Below are 13,076 nucleotides of genomic sequence, written 5' to 3' on the forward strand. Positions count from 1 at the left end.
AGGGGGAAAGCATCATAAACAAAACCGTTGTTTTCTCCTAGAGTGAGAGGATGTCAATGGGGAAGGGTGAAAAGCACACATTCATCTATCAAGGGCATGCTTGAACAGTCCTGAAGCAGAAACATTTGATCACTACCTTTCCTGCTGCTTGTTTAAAGCACCTGGAAATCAAATGGGTTTGGATACACACACAGTTTCCCCATATTTGTATTAGATCTACAGTGCATACAACCAAGTGAAAACAGAGACACTCTGCCCTTTCTCTCTGCTGCATGTAATCCCTTTGGTGTTTTATTATTTTCTAAGCGTTACCCCCCTCCCGTTTTAGGGCAACCCATGTCTACTCAGAAGTAAGCCCTATTGGATTCAATGGGGCTTACTTCCGGGGGGGGGGGGTAGGATTGCAGCCTTAGAAGACAGTATCTCCAGTATCTTTTAAAAGTGCACACAGTGGGGAAAGAATGGAGTTCAAAAGGCTTCTTTCTATCTCTGATTTATATTTATAGCCCTTGCAGCATCATATCTCTGCTTTTTTGTCCTTGCTTTTTCTCGGCACCTACAGTGTTATTTCTTGCCTGTCTTGTCTTCACAGCCCTTTTATAGCATTGCTTGTTGTAAATTATAACAGTACTTCTTTTGATGAAATCGGGGTTCTCTGTTGGGTAGAAAGAAAAGCATCTTCTACTGAATATGAGCTGCTGTTTGAGGACCAGTATGGTAATAGGACAGCAATAGCATATTGGATAGGAGACCTGCGCTTAGATTTGACAGTCACTTAACTTTCAGCCTGACTTGCCTGACAGAGTTGTTGCAGGAGAAAAAGAAGGAACCCTGGGCAGCTTGGAGAAAGGATTGGATAAAGACCGAATAAACTCTTCCCTTGTGTGATGACTGCCTCTTTAACAAGAAGGATGCCTCCTACAAACTGATGCCAGGCTTTTGTGGATGATTTCCTTGTAAGCTTTGCCCCAACAGAAAACGAGGGGGAGAAATCTATTAAAAGATTTATAAGATTTCTAAGTAGCTGTTTTTATATACGTGATGTGATCGTTTTGCCTCTGTTCTCTTTTGAGAAGCACATCATGCATGTGTAGGAGGAAGAAATGAGGGGTGCAGTGTTTTTATTTATTCATTTATGTATTTATTATTTGTTTATTAAGAAACAACACTGAAGAAAGTCAGCTGTCTGAGGAAAGAATAGGGTGCTAGTACCTGCCCTGTCCCTCCTGGCCTGGACATTGTCTCCTGCTCTGTTTCTGGATCTCATCTGGGGGGGGGGAGGGTAGTGATGGGAGAGAGCTTCCGGGGCAGGGGCTGCTGTATATCAAGCGTGAAACAGCAAGAATTCTAAGAACAGTTAACTTGAGCAAATTGTGCTTCAGCTTGCTTTTCCTTCGTCCTTCCATTCCATTTTCCTTGTGTGTCTTTGGTTTTCTTTAGATTTTGATCCTGAACGCAGGGACTGTCTTAGCAATGATTTTTTTCTCAATGTGAGAGCCTTTTGTGAGAGCTGTATACATGCCATAAATAGATAATAAATTTGTATCCTGCCTTTCCACTCCAAGACACAGTAGCTAATAGCAATAATACAAATACAATTTGAAATGTATTGAAATACAATAAAGGAGCATTGCAATACAAAGTAACGCAGGGAGAGAGAACCAAAGGTAAAACATCAATAAAACCAATCAAAACCAGTTAAAAGAGCAATGGAAGATATTTGGAAGTCAAGCTTACAGGCTAAAGACCTGTCCAAATAAAAGCTGTTTTTGTCTGTTGGCAAAAGGTTACCAGAGATGGGGCTGGCCAGGCCTCCCTTGGCAATAGTACCTGAGAGAAGGCACCAACGCCTTCAGAATAAAAGCAATTGAAGAAGAAAGCAGCCTATTGAGACTGACTCAGAGTGAGATTCAGAGTTCTAATCAGGGATGGGAAATCTGCAGCCCTGCACTTGTTCCTGCACTCCAACTCCCATCATCCCTAGCTGGAGCCAGTGGGAGATGGGAGTCTAACAACACCTAGAAGACCACAACTCCATCCCTCTACTCAACAATTAAAGAGAGTACATGGAATTACAAGTTCAAAAGGAACAAAAAATCTAGCTTGGTCTGGAGAAAGGCATTCATATTTATCAAAGCAATGAAGGCATGATTCCTGCTCCAGGTGGGTACACTTAGCCTGTTAATGCCTCTGGTCAAACAGGTTCCTCAAGTTTTTGTATTGTTTCAGAAACCTGTCATGGACTTATTCTGGGTCAGATCTTTGGTCCATGTAGTTCACCACTGGCTACAATGACTGGTTGCTTTCCAGCAGCCTTTCTCAACCTGTGGGTCCCCAGATGTTGTTGAACTACAACTCCCATCACCTCTAGCTAGCAAGGCCAGAGCTCAGGGATGATGGGAGTTGTAGTCCAACAACATCTGGGGACCCAGAGGTTGAGAACCACTGTGTGAGTTTCCAAGATTTCAGGCAGGAGTCTCAGCCTTACCTTGAGAAACTGGGGATTGATCCTGGGACCGCAGCTCACCCCCAAAGGAGAATCCAGACTTGCTTTGCCAAAGGAGATAGTGAAAGAACAACAACAAACAAAAAGTTTCTATCATAGACGACTCTCTGAAACAACTTTATTCATTCATACCCCACCTTTCTCAATAGAACTCAGGGCAGTATGCATAGTGTTCCTGGAAAACACCCCATCCTGGAAGTAAGAAGACCCTGACACAGCTTCCAGGGCTGGACCACGGGGTTTTCTTGCCTAAGGAAAATAGCAAGGTGATGCCCCCTTTCCAATCCACATGCAGAAGTTGGTTTGACTGATAGCAAAAGCTCATGTTGACACCCATCACCATCAGGTTGCAGGCTAATTTAGGGGGCACAGAGCAGGCTGCATGGCGCACACATTTCTGTCTTTCAGCAGAGGGGGATGGCTGCTGCGGCCAACCCTCAGCGTCTGTTGCCAGAGGTAGCCACTTCACCCTGACTAATGACAGAGCCAGTCCTGTTAGCTTCATCAGGGTTGCTGCAGCTTTTGTCTTCACACCACAGACCTGATCCCTTAAAAGCAGGTCTGTCTCCTGCTTTGATGAAGTAAGGCACTAGGCGGAGTCCAAAGGATGCCTTTGCACTTGTAGAAGGGCATCCACTTATGGAAGAGGGGGGGTGGGCTTTTTTGCCAATCTACCCACCCCACTACAGTCCACAGTGATATCTTCCACACCCTGCTTGGGAACATCACCCAACTCTGCTGCAAGGAGGGGAAACTCAGGTTTGAGGGGGAAATGTGGCCCTCCATGGTTTCCTTTCTGGTCCTTGGGACCCTCTCCAAGTCATGTCCTTCACCAGCCCTGCTTTGCATTCTCCTTGAGTGTTTTTCCTGGGCTGGATTGTGCCCTTGAATGATGATATTGCTTCATCCTTGTCTGGATGGAGGATAGAAATTGTGTGGGTGTGCAGAAAGTAGCCTACCGCTAGCTGACCACCACTGACATGTGGCTCCAGAAGGTGGTCCAGAAAGGAAGGTGGCCCTCAGGCTGTAAAAGGTTCCCATCCCTTACCCTTGTGGTTGCCACTGATGGATCAAAAGCCATTCTTTGAGCCTAAGGACTCCAGTTGGGCACACATGATCTGTTTATTCACAATGCACAATATGCCCCTCCCTGCTCCAAGAGTAGTCCATCTAATCCAGACCACAGCAGACATGGTGCAGTGTGCCAGATGATGTGACAGCCTTCTGGCAAAACTTGAGTACTCTCTTTCATGCCTCATTACGTTATGTCCACTAGAGGTCACAGTTAGAGCCATTTTCATCTGTTCATTTAAGAGTGGTGTGTGGTTTGCGTGTGTACTTTTGTGTGTGTGTGTGTGCCGATGGGACGGGGAACCCTGTGCTCAAGGTTTCCAATTAATTTTATTTCCTGATCCAGATTCTGAGCAGATAGCAAGTCTTGCCCGCTGCATTCAGGAGATTGAAAAGCACATTTTAATGTTGTTGGTAGTTTAGCTCTGTGCATTATGGGGTGTTGATGCTTTCTTTCATTCAAGGTTATGGCCGGCACAAGACATTTTGCTGCATTAATGCCTCAAGGTTCTGTAATTGGGCTGAGGAATGACAGATGTACAGTCACTGTGGAGTCGAACAAGCGTAACAGTATTATTATTTTTTTTATCTCGTAAGAGTCAAAACTGTTAAAACAGCCAGTTAATGAACAATTTCAAAAATTGACGAATGATTAAAACACCCCCTAATGACTCCATTCATTTTTTAAAAAATATTTTTATTTGATTTTACTTATACAAAGTTATAACAATACAACCATACAAATCAATAGCTAAGAGATTCCTCTGACTCTCTGGACTTCCCACCTCCCCCTCTGCATGGGTCTCATTATCAAACTTTTACTGCTGCATCTTTTTCAATAATCCATGTTTTATATAACTCAATTGTCTCCATAGTTCTTGCTATGTTACAAGTGTTATTGCAATCCTGCTAGTGTTTTCATCTGCTTACAATGGTCTCCAAGATAAATTACAAATTCTTTGTTGAATTTTTGGTCTCCTTGGTTCCTGAGCTTTCCAGTCAGTTTTGCCATTTCAGCATAATCCAACAGTTTAACTTGCCATTCCTCTCTGGTAGGGGCTTTGTCTTCTTTCCATCTCTGGGCTAATAGCATCCTTGTGGTTGTCGTTGCATACATAAAAAGTCCTTTCTGCTCCCTTGGAATATCTGCACCTACAATTCCTAGTAAAAAAAGCCTCTGGTTTTTTTAAAAAAATAAAGGTTAATTTAAACAATTTTTTCCATTCATTATATATCATTTCCCAGAATGCTTTTATTACCTTACAAGACCACCACATGTGATAAAAGGTGCCTTCTTTTTCTTTGCATTTCCAGCAGGTATTTGAACCCATCTTATACATTTTCACTAACTTACTGGGAGTCAGATACACAATGACCAAATTCAAATCAGATCCAGCATGGTCTACTGACCAGCAATGATTTGAACTGGGTTGCCATGGGTTGTTTTAATTGTTCCTCAATTATTGTAAGTGCCTATTAATTAGTTGTGCTAACTGCTTTTTAAATCTTGAGATATATTGTTTGTTAGGCTCCAGAGTGATTGCCAATATACCCCTCATCCTGAGCCCAGAATATTGAGTCAAGGCCATAGCTTAGAGGTAGAACACATGCTTTCCATACAGAAGGTCCCAGGGCACCTATAATCTGTATTCTGCTCTATGCATCACCCTGTGTGGCCTTGGAGACAAGGGGGAAGGGGAGCTTGTTGCAGTAGGAGAGACAGACTCTTGGGATTCTTCTGTAGTCTCTTGCCCTCCCCTCCTCTGCTTCAGCGTCTGAGTCTGACTACTCTCTGTCACAGGCTCTCCTTGCTCACTGAATCCCGTTGCCTCTTCAGCATCCAACAACTCCCACTACTCTTCTCACTCTGACCTCTCTTTGGTATCCCACCACCAATCCCCTGGATCTGAGCCTTCCTCCCCTGAGGTGTTTCTCAGGGGTTCTCCAGCTGCTGCCTTCCATCCACTCCTTGTCATCCAACAAAGGGGAATTGGTGGGGGGGGGACACTCAGGAGGAACACCCAGAGCAGGGCTGCTGATCCTCTTACACGCCTTAGCTTCTACCATCCAATTCTGCCAAAGGGTAGGGCCGGCCCTGTTCAAGGTAAATAGGTATGTGTACTTCGCACATTCAGCAACAAATACCATGTGGGTTGAAGCTCATTTTCAAAAAGCTATAAATCGCACCTGCTGTCACTCATGACAGTTGATCATTCAGCTATCTCTAACTTGATGTTCGGCTATTTATCTTGATTTTTCCATTTACTCCATCTCTACTGATTCATAAATCTCATAGATAGCACATCAATCTTCCCATTCGGCTGCCTGTGCAGGGGGCCCTTGAGGAGAGCCTTGGCAGGACTTTTTGCACAGTCATTGCACTCACCGACCCTGTATATTGTATATTTCAGGTACACGCTGTCTGGAGCTGCAGGTCTTAAAAATGTGATTCTGGCAATACCTTCATCAGGTTAGCCAAAATATCACAAAACAGCTTTTGAGGTCTCCAGAACTCCCCATGAGACAAGAAGGTAAACACTGTAATGGGAAGTAGGAAGGAAAAATGCTGGCTGACAATGATCCTTCCACTTCTGGGAACAGAACAATAATGAGAGGAAATGCTTAACACAGAGCTGAGGAGTCTCAGACCCAGGAGCCATATGCAGTTCTCCAGCCTTCTCCATATGGCCCTCGGAACCCTCTCTAGGCCACACCTCCTCCCTGTAGGCCACACCCACCACAAGCCCTGCTTTGTGTTTTTGCCTGTCTGGAATGCATATTTGAACTCTGATAATGCCTATTACTTTTCTGCATGGAGGACACAGGGGTGTGCAGATGTGTGTAGAAGCCAGCCTACTGCATGAAGGTAAGATTTACATTAATTACAATAGCTCAGTTGGTAGGAGCATGGTGCTGATTACACCAAGGTTGCAGGTTCGATCCCCGGATGGGGCAACTGCATATTCCTGCATTGCAGAGAACCTCAGGGTCTCTTCCAATTCTATTATTTTATTATTCTGCCCAATTTTGCCTCTTGCCCCCACGCAACTCTGGCTTGTGGCCCCTAGCCAGAAGAGAATGCGGCCATTGGGGTGGAAAAGGATTCCGTGCTCCTGGCCTAATGGATATAGTGCTAATGGTGGTTGGCATTTAGCATATGCTTTGATTTTCAGTGAATAAACCAAACAGTGGTTAATGACTCTCCTCCCATACTTCTAGGAAGGAAAGTACTGTATTAGAATGTGTGAATGAGAAGCACATTGCTTGCCAGGTAAATCAAGGGATGTGCTCGGGTCCCCTAAAATGGAGATCTTAAGATAGAACTGCAGCCCTTTTAGATTGCTCGTTATTGTGCTGTTTAGCCTACACATACAGTGGACGCTTGGGTTGCGAACATGATCCGTGTAGGAAGCACGTTCGCAACCCGCAGCATTCACAACCTGTGTCAGCGCGTCTGCGATTTGGCGCTTCTGCGCATGCGTGACCGCCAAAACACGGAAGAAACTTCCGTGTTTCAGCGGTCCACAACCCGAAAAAATGCAACCTGAAGCGGCTGTAACCCCAAAAGAGGTGTCAGTATGCTGGGGGAACCCCAAAGTTTGCAGATGGACAAAAAAATACATAAAAAGGGAACAAAGAACAGCCTAATGATGAATGAGCATGTTTGAACCACAGGATATAAGCTAAGGAAGAAAACCAGAGGTTGGAGGATGGAATGGAGTCTCCTGGAAAATGGAATGGTTGCCTGACTGGCTGGAACCGTGAACTGGACGCTTCTGATAAGAAGCAAGGATACATTACATGTTGTTGTCCATCTACTTCCAATATTTTTATATATTTCTCATTTAACAAGATTTATTTAATTTAAAAAGCAGAGAGAACTCCAAGCTGCTTATGTGAAACTATAAAGTATTCACAAGAAAATACTGATAAAATCAGCAGACTTTAAAAATAAGGCATTAAAAATTATTTTAAAAATATTGTTAAAATCTACAGTTTTAAAAATGCACACAATGAAATTACTTATCTTGGAAGGCTTGCCTGGACAAATAAGTTTTTAGCAAGCATCAGAATCAATAAAATGAAGATTCCTGCCTAATAGTGGGAGGCTTGCTGCCTAACAAGAGAAGTGCTAGAATGTTTGAGACTTTCAGAAAAATCTTTGCCTCTTGAGAAAATAAAAGTTTGGTTCAGTTTGTTCAGACAGGGATACATGCAATCATGTTATATGTTTGAGCACTCATGACCCCCCCAAATCAGTAAAAGTTAGAACTAATAAAGGTTTGACTAAAACTGTGCCAAATACTTCTGGATTAAGTTTAGGACAGGGGTCAGCAAACTTTTTCAGCAGGAGGCCGGTCCACTGTCCTTCAGGCCTTGGGGGGATGGACTGTATTCTTTTTTGGGGGGGGGGAATGAACGAATTCCCATGCCCCACAAATAACCCAGAGATGCATTTTAAATAAAAGCACACATTCTACTCATGTAAAAACATGCTGATTCCCAGACCATCCTTGGGCCGGATTTAAAAGGCGATTGGGCCAGATCCGGTCCCCGGGCCTTAGTTTGCCTACCTATGGTTTAGGATAACAAGTCATTCCAGTTTGACATAGGTAGTCGGAGATAAGCCAGTTAACAGACAAAGGCTGAAATGGCCAGTCATTAACCCAACAGTGGAAGCCATCAGCCAGGCAGAAGACACAGAGGGGGGAAATTGCCAGGATTACAGTTGGTGAGGTTGTAACCAGAATGGGAGTTGCATTTGGCAAAGGTTTGAGGGAAGAAGGAGGAGGAAGTAGTAGGGATTCCGTGAGGGCTGGTGAGGAGAATGGCTGGTTTCTGCCTTTCTCTTCTTGTTGTTATTATTCTTAAATGATATTATCTTTATGCCTTAAACTTATGAGTAAGGAAAATAATGGTCCGGGGTGACGCCCAGATCCTCACTGCTAATGTGAGAGGAATTTTTGAATGGGTACAGGTTGTCCCTATGGTGACCCGCCTACTTAGCAGGATGCCTGGGTGTTTTGATCTGCCCAACCCTTCCCTACTGAAATGGTTGAAAAAAAGTTGCTTTCTTTTAATATTTTAATTGGGTTTCATAGAAGTTAACTCATATACACCCCATACAAAACACAAATTATGTTGTATTCTGTGCGGCTTTCATTGGAAGCAATAAGTTTAGGATATAGCTGCTGCATTTTATATCAATGGATGTTGGGTTGAGGTGCCCACAGGTACAAATAGCTGTTGAAGACATCATGCATGTTGTTCAAACACACTCTTAGTGCCTTTAGAACTGTTTAAGAGGTACCAAATTTAAAAAACACAAAACCCCCTGATATTATCTCTACTGTATCTCTTTTGTAACCTCATTGTACACTGCTTAGAAACAATGCTGTTAAGTGGTATATGAACTGATTGAACTGATTAATTAATTAATAAGTCTAGTGGCTTCTTAAAGACTTAAAAAATGTATAATGGCGTAAATTTCTGTGCACAAATTAACTGGCACAGTTCAAAGGACAAATGGCTATCGACCAGTTGTTAGAAACCTTTGGGCCCATTGATGTTGCTCAACTCCCATCATCCCTAGCCATTATTCATGTTTACTGGGGCTGATGGCAGGCCAAAGGTTCCCAAAATCTGCTTTAAAAGGTTAATCTCCAATTTTTCATAAACTCAGCAACTCTGTTTCAACTGTTGGAATCAGAATTTGGATTTAGTATGATTAGACCAACTGGCATTGATATGAATGGCTGGTTTATGTAGTTATTTATGCCTCTTTTGTAAACAAACAAATAAATAAATAACCTCAAATCCACACACTCCCCCCCAAAAAAACCCAAGAGGCACTTTTGGGGCATAGTGTTCTGCACCCCCTAAATTGAAGGATTCGGGTTGTAAATGTGTCAATAAACCATTTTTCATAAAGACACTATAGCCTCCATTGTGTCTTAATTTTCTGAAGGGAAGACAAACCCTTGTAAGTGCCAAGACCCTTGGAATCTCTCACACAGCTCTGCAGAGATTGAGGTGGCCCAGTAACGATATTTTAACAGGTATCTTTGTGCTCTTTTGGAGTATAAGAAATAATGATGTAAGTATAATAAAAATGTATAAGTATAAGAAAAATGAAGTTTTGGGGCCAGCATGGCATCCATAACATTTTGTTCCACATTTGGCTGTTTCTCACGCCACTCCCTTAATGGATGTGGAAATCACAGCATCGCTGAGTGGAATAAATCCACCTGAAGGAAAGGTATTCATTATATCTGGTTCTGAGATCAGCCTTAGCCAAATTCCAAATGGTATTTCCAAGACTTTCTAATTCCAGCAAACGCCTCAAGGCTGGTACTAGGTGAAGTCAGTAGCTGAGGGTAGGTGGGAACCTACTGCTTTTATTACAGCAAACTGAGACCCTGCAGCTTACGTTATGCTGTCATAAAAAAGGAAGCTCTCGCAATAAAATGGGTTGTTGAATCTTTCTGCTGGCTCACAATCCACACCAACAGAGGGGAAGGGAGAATAAAGCTATACAATAAAAAAATCTAGATTGCTTTCCACCCTGAGGAGATTTATTTTACTTTTACCCTGTACTTATTCCAAGAAACTCAGGACCCCTGCAATATTTGTTTGTAGTCCGTCCCCCCATTATTTTGATTGTAAAATTGTAAACTGAATTTTGTACCTTATGGTGATAGGGGAAGAGGAGAGGGAATCAAATACAAATAATAATAACTTTATCGTCACAACAAGCCTTTGAGGTAGTTTCAGCTGGAAGGTGGGGAGTAGCCTAAAGTTATCTATCAAACTGAGTGAGAATTTGAACCTGGATCTCCTCAGGCCCTTGCCCTGCAGTTCCCAACATGTCACCCAAAACAAGGATTTATGAGCTGTCTTACACAGAGTCTCTGAAATTTCTGTAGGAATATTATTACTGACATCCTGCACCCATTTTTTATCATATAATCTCTAACATGTTCAGATTTGCAACCATATTTCAGTAACAGATGATAAATTCTAGATAATCTGCGCTTTGCTTTTTTTTAAAAAAGGAAATAATAATCTTAATTAAGGTTCAATTTCTTGCTGTCTCTCCTTGCTTCTTCCCCTCCTTTTTATTTTCTTCCACTTGCTTCCCCACTCACACATTCTTGCCTTCCTTTCCTTTGTTTATTTTCACCAGCCTGCCACTGGTCCTGTCCCGGCTGAGTTGTGCACGCAGCTGCCTCTTTATTCTCTGTCTATGTGTGACTTGAGGCTTCTTCAGCCTCACCTCTCCATTTCCAGGGCGTCAGGCTCAACTTCCGGTCAGGCCACAGTAAAAAGAAAATGCAGAGGGCTATGGAAAACGCCACCTCTGCCTCCCACTATTTCCATGTTTATTGGCATATGCGGTCCATGGGATCCCAGAGCAGGTTATAGACAGCTCCATACTATTCAACCATGCAATACGTAAACATTGAACTGGAGGGGTGTTCAGAAAAGTGTGTTGACCTGATGTAGAAATGTATGCAGTGATGAAACCAGGTGCATCTCAGAGGGGATGCGTTCTGTGGGGACCAACACAGAAAAGGTCCTCTCATATACTGCCACCCCACAAAATTCACAGGGCAGCGGAACTGCCAGCAGTTCCCTTCCCCAGAGGACTCGATGGACACCCAGGCAGGACTGTATGGAAGGAGATGCTCCTTCAGATATTTGGAGCACAAGTCATTTAGGGCTTTGCATATCAATGTAAGCGCCTTGAACTGGGCTAGGAGGCACACTGACCACCACTGCAGGTCTTGGATGTACTATATGCCTGGCCACTAGTGCCTGCCAGCACCGTGGCTGCCGCATTCTGCACCAATTGCAGCCTCCAAACCGTCTTCAAGGGCAGCCCCACATGGAGCATACTACAGTAGCTCAGTCTTGAAGTTACCAGAGCATGGATCACTGCATTCAGGCTATCTCTATCCTGGATTGTGGCCATTGCTACCATCATAAACAAAACAAACACATTGTCAAGAGATAAGTAGCATGATAGGAAGAATCTCTAAAATATATATACAGTAATTAAGATCAATTTGCTTTCCCTCAAATTTTAAAAACAGAGCTATAAAGAAAAAGAGCTGTAAACTAAACATAACATCATTAATCTTCACCAGGTTTACCTCTGCAAATTTTTCCTTCAGCATTTGGGCAGTCATTGCAAACCTGGTTAGGCTGTTGCAAATGAGACATTTGAAACATGATTCTGGCCTGATTGTTGGCATCAGGCATATTCCTTACCTTGAGTAAAATAAATGTGTTTCTCGTTTCAGAATATAAAGGACAATGCAATCAATAAAGACTCAAGTCTTCTACTATGAGGGTAGAAGAGTTGCTGTTCTGCTGGGATTTTAACAGTAACGCACCTCCAAATACAGCATAGTTTGAAATCTCAGTGCCATAAATTCCTTGAAAAGAACACGCTGCTAACTCATATATAGTTGTCAGAAGCACGTGATACCTTCAGAAGGCACAAACATGGCACAAACAAACAAAAAAATACATTTTCAGAATTGTCTCAAGTCAATATCTCATTAAGGATACAGATCCCACAATGTAACAGCATATTTACAAGCCTGATCAGGAATCTGCACCTTAAGGACTTGAGGGTATTAAACCCAATACTAACACTTCTTCTTTCTTCTTTTTGTGCAGTGGTGGAAATGTGAGCATGAGCATCCAAATCTAGATTTCTGGAAGGGCAGATATGATCCACTGCCTTAACATTCACATGAAGAAATGGCGCTATGCTGAAGTTTTTTTGTTCTTACTTGACCCACTGTCTCATTATTGATTCTGTAGAGTTTTAAGTGCATTAAGGAGTTTAATTTAAAAACGTAAGAGCCTACTGGGTCACGCCAAAGGCCCAGCGAGTCCAGTATCTTGTTCTGACAGTGGCCAAACAGATACATGTGGGAAGCACTCAAGGATGCCAAGGTCCCTGAGTGAGTTCTGTGACGGAGCTCTCCCAGGTCATAGTCCATCACTCTAACCATTACACCAGCCTGGCTCCCTTGAGAGAAACTTAAAATATGCTAATTCTAGAAATAAGATAAAAATCAATTACAGTGGTGACTCGCAAGACGAAATTAATTCGTTCCGCAAGTTTTTTCTTCTTGCGAGTTTTTCGTCTTGCGAAGCACAGTTTCCCATAGGAATGCATTGAAAATCAATCAATGCGTTCCTATGGAGACCGTCCGGGGACAGAGGGGAAGCGCCGCGCGCCTTCCCCTCTGTCCCCGGACCTGTTTTAAAGCAAGGGAAGGGGCAGCGGGGAGAATCACTTCTCCCCGTTGCCGCCCCTTGGTTCTAAAGGGGTCCGGGGAGAGAGGGAAAGGCGCGCGCTCTGTCCCCTCTTTTGAAGCAAGGGGCGGAGGGGAGAAGATCGCTTCTCCCCATTGCCGCCCCTTGCTTCTAAAGAGGTCCGGGGACAGCGGGGAAGACGTGCTGCGCTTCCCCGCTATCC

The 13,076-nt window shown here is 43.3% G+C and overlaps 1 long non-coding RNA gene across 1 annotated transcript; it reads right to left on the reverse strand.

Annotated features, from left to right (window-relative positions):
- Nucleotides 1-4,257: 4,257 nt before the first annotated feature.
- On the reverse strand, nt 4,258-11,979 carry LOC308583715. Its single transcript, XR_014006370.1, has 2 exons — nt 11,852-11,979; nt 4,258-4,738 (listed from the first exon to the last, which is right to left on the reverse strand). It is a non-coding gene; the product is annotated as an uncharacterized lncRNA (long non-coding RNA).
- Nucleotides 11,980-13,076: the final 1,097 nt, after the last annotated feature.

This window comes from Podarcis bocagei (assembly GCF_964188305.1).
Source record: "Podarcis bocagei genome assembly, chromosome: 3".
Lineage (NCBI taxonomy): Eukaryota > Metazoa > Chordata > Lepidosauria > Squamata > Lacertidae > Podarcis > Podarcis bocagei.